This window comes from Stenella coeruleoalba, assembly GCF_951394435.1.
Source record: "Stenella coeruleoalba genome assembly, chromosome: 6".
Classification (NCBI taxonomy): Eukaryota; Metazoa; Chordata; class Mammalia; order Artiodactyla; family Delphinidae; genus Stenella; species Stenella coeruleoalba.
In genome coordinates this window covers 98,795,398-98,799,861 of record NC_137151.1, presented here as the reverse complement: position 1 = coordinate 98,799,861, position 4,464 = coordinate 98,795,398, and positions in this window count along the sequence as shown.

Below are 4,464 nucleotides of genomic sequence, written 5' to 3'. Positions count from 1 at the left end.
GAGTGGCTGAAGAGAAGTGAAGGTAAAGACCACTGTAGTTGGGCTCCAGCTGTACTATAAGTGATAATAAGTTATAAGTATAATAAGGTAATAAATTGAAATGGTCACCCCAGCTTTATAGCAGCTGAGGGTGTGTGACATTGTCATCCCAACCAGAAATCCTAGGACAACTCTTGCCAATGGGAGCTAAGACTTTAAAAATATATATTTTTAAAGGCCTAGCTAGTGTCTGCTCATATACTCTTTTTCTTTTCTTTTCAATATAATTACTTGGGACTGGAAGTTTTGACCTTTAGTAAAACTTTTTATAGTGCCAGTCTAGAAAATACTGCTTTGATTAAACATTTCTCTTAAATACCATTTTACCAACTTGCACTTGAAATTTAAGTAGTCATCTTATGAATATTTTTATTTAGAAGATCTTAATAACTATATATTCTGTTGTAACATACATTTAGAATTCCTTGCTTAGGGCATTTGGAGAGATTCTTGGAAAGAAATATGTATCTTTAATCTGAACCTTACTAATAATTGCAAGAGGAAAATGGCACACTAATTCTTGCATTTCAATAAAAAGAAAGCCACCATCAAATCATTTTAATGAAACATTTAATACTCTGTTAAACATATAAGTTTGCTTAGTTTGATATCTTATCCCTGTGGTTTCATTTCCACAGACTAGCCTCTCTCTAACAATGACACACATTTGATTAGCACCTACATTTTACCAAACATTATTTTCATATATAAGGTCTTACATTTATTCTCCTCTTTCCCCCCAGTTTGCTGCTAAGGGATTTTCCTTGAGTAAGTTACACTCTCTGTTCTCTTCACAGTAGTCTATCCTTATTCCCCTATTGGCTCCCCAATACCAACTGGGAGGGAGCATATGGCAGGTACAACTTACTGACAGAATAATTTTAACAAGTTACATCTGGAATCAATCCATTACATCATCATTCTGACTTGTTAAAAAATATTCAGGAAACCAATGGGTCATTTAAAATGACATGACGCTAAATAACTGGTTTGACTGGCATTTGTCATCCGGAGAGTTGTTTCAGTTTTGTGCGGTTGCAGCCTAGGCTGAAAGAATGACTAGTGGAGAAGTAAATCGCAATTAGCTGATGTGACCCATGGGTAGATTTTCTGATTTTTGCCACTTGAAGCAATTCTCAAAGACATTAAAAAGGACTTCCGGGGCTTCCCTGGTGGCGCACTGGTTGAGAGTCCGCCTGCCGATGCAGGGGACACGGGTTTGTGCCCTGGTCCGGGAGGATCCCACATGCCGCAGAGCGGCTGGGCCCGTGAGCCATGGCCGCTCAGCCCGGGCGTCCAGAGCCTGTGCTCCGCAACGGGAGAGGCCACAACAGTGAGAGGCCCGTGTACCGCAAAAAAAAAAAAAAAGGACTTCCGATTAATTTTAATGAAATTCGAGAGCAGTTATATAGATAGTTTGCATCTTCAGCAGTGCATTAATTTGCAAATGATGGGGCCAGCCTTTAAGAATAGGGTGCTTCTTTAACATTTAGGATCAGATAGTAAAAATAATTACTTTCTCTCATTTTTTTATGCTTTTCCATCATTTGAAGATGGCAATAAACAAGGACAATTTCCTGGAATGCCCATTGGGATAAATGGATTAGTCAGTCTTTAAGTGTCATCAAATTCATAAGGACAAGTTGAAGTAAGTAGTCAGATGATATTGGACATTGATTCTAAAATGTGCAGAAAAGGAAAACTACTCGGGAATACAAGAATGGTTCATTCATATTTTTCCTACTTATACAAGTAAAAATACTATGGTTATGATAACACGTTTAGTGGTGGTTTCTTTCTAGGGTACTTCTCAAGATACATTCATTTTTCGCCCATTCTTTCCAGTAGGTTGCAAAGCCCATAGGGATTCCTGTGGCTTTGTCAAGAGATGAGTGTATGTCTTTGCAATAACCCCAGCACTTTAAGAGTGACTACTGTAAGTATTGGCTTTTCAGAATTGTCCCATCTTTTGGGCTACTCATTTCCAAAGGAGACTACAAGTGATTTGTTTTCTATTTGTTTTACATACCACAGCAACAATGACAAGATCTAAGCTTTTAGCAATAGTAAGTTTTTTTCCCTAAGGCTTCAGTTATGATGGAGTATCGAAAAACAACATATAATCTCTACTTCAACATAATAGGTGGAGCAGAAGGATTTACAGCTCATAAAGCCAGAGGTCTACTGACAATTAAGGACTTCTGCCAAGAAGAAAACATCTGTGAAAGGACAAATAAGGACATAGACCTATATGTTGAAGGCATAAAACATCTTACAGTATGAGAAGGGCTCCTGGGATGAGAAACTTTTCCTTGACTGTGTGTGTCTAGGGGAGTTAGCTGTACTCTGCTCTAGATTCCTACACAGTTTTGTGCATACTTCCATTATATGCTTACTATACTCTATTTGTTATGTACGTGTATCTGTCTCTCCTCACCATCCCCCTCCTACCCTAACCAGCAGCAAAGCTCTTTCAGACTGGGAATCATGTCTGACTCCTCTCAGCTTTAGAGCCCAACACACATATAACTTCTTAATTCATATTGGTTGAATTTATTTATGAGAATAGTCTCATTTTGAACCCAAGGCTGGAGTAGTGAGTGTCATTAGTCAACTTTGCACCGATGAAATTTCTTTTTCATGTCTGGAAAAAGAAATCAAAATGTCCGTCCGTCAGCCAATTTAGAGTTTTTTTCTTTATTTGGTGCCCCCTTTTTTTTTAAATCATGCTTTTGCTGAATGGAAAGATTGCTTTGATGTGATTATGGACACATCCTCTGAAATGGGGTTTTTGATTGAAAGACTATAATCTAAAAGTAGAAGTTAAGAATAAAAGTATAAAATCATTTCCCCTGAGGGAAAAAACATTGCTCATCCAGTGACAGGATTTTCATGTTCAGTCGTTGGAAAAAGGGAAACATTCGAAATCTAGTTTGAGATCATTTTTGTAACACGGTGTATTAACTAGGAATTCATTAAGCTACCAGATATAGAGATATATATATATATATTAGCTTAAATGAAAAGGGGTTTATTTTTCTTACCTAATAAGAAACCTGGAAACATGTGGCTGCTGATGTTAGTTCAGTGGCCCAAGGATATCAGGCCCATGTTTCTATGATTCCCTTAACCTTTCCTTGGACTCACAGGTTAGTTGCCACAGCTCCAGACATCACATCTACATTCAAGGCAGGAAGTAGGTGAAAGGGTTGTTTCAGCCCAGCCACATATGTTATATTTTTCTATTAATTAATTTGTTAGTTTATTCATTTATTTATTTAGGCTGTGTTGGGTCTTTGTTGCTGCGCGCGGGCTTTCTCTAGTTGCGGTGAGCGGGGGCTACTCTTCGTTGCGGTGCACGGGCTTCTCATTGCGGTGGCTTCTCTTTTTGTGGAGCACAGGCTCTAGGCATGTAGACTTCAGTAGCTGTGGCACACAGGCTCAGTAGTTGTGGCTCGCAGGCTCTAGAGCACAGGCTCCGAAGTTGTCACACACGGCCTTAGCTATTCCACAGCATGTGGGATCTTCCCGGGCCAGGCCTCGAACCCGTGTCCCCTGCATTGGCAGGCGGATTCTTAACCACTGCGCCACCAGGGAAGTCCTCACACATCTGTTATTTTTTAATCAAGAAAGTAAAAACATTTCTATGACCTTCATCAGTGGACTAAGTCTTAATTCATGGACTACAAAGATGTTACATGGTCATTTATAGATACAAGTAAGTCTGAGGGAAAGGGCTCCAGTAAGACAGTAAGGTACTTTGTCCAGGGAGCTGGGAATGGCTGTTGGGGAAGCAATCAGCAAAGTCAATCCCGTAAGGCAACGTGACCTGATGGAAAACTGTGCATTGAATAAATTCAACTTTAACGCTACATTGAAATAACTCCACTGCTGTTTATCCTTATTTTCTTAGATCTTAACTTCTTTACCTTAAAAATAGAAGTTTTAATATTATTCACCAAACATTGCATACTTGAGAAACAGAAAATGCTGGTAAGAATACAATGATAAACTACCAAACATGAAATAGCTAGTGGGAAGCAGCCGCATAGCACAGGGAGATCAGCTCGGTGCTTTGTGACCACCTAGAGGGGTGGGATAGGGAGGGTGGGAGGGAGGGAGATGCAAGAGGGAAGAGATATGGGGACATCTGTATAGGTATAACTGATTCACTTTGTTATAAAGCAGAAACTGACACACCATTGTAAAGCAATTATACTCTAATAAAGATGTTAAAAAAAAAGAATACAATGATGGTTGCATAAACTACTTGGTGATAGATCTGAAAGCCCCTTCTTTCTAGAACTTTGAGCAAATAATTTCAACTCTCCTACATATCAATGTTCTCTGAAAATTAAATGGGTCCAAATGGATAATCTCAAAATTCTTTTCTGCTTTCCAATTTATTATTCTATGATTTGTGGT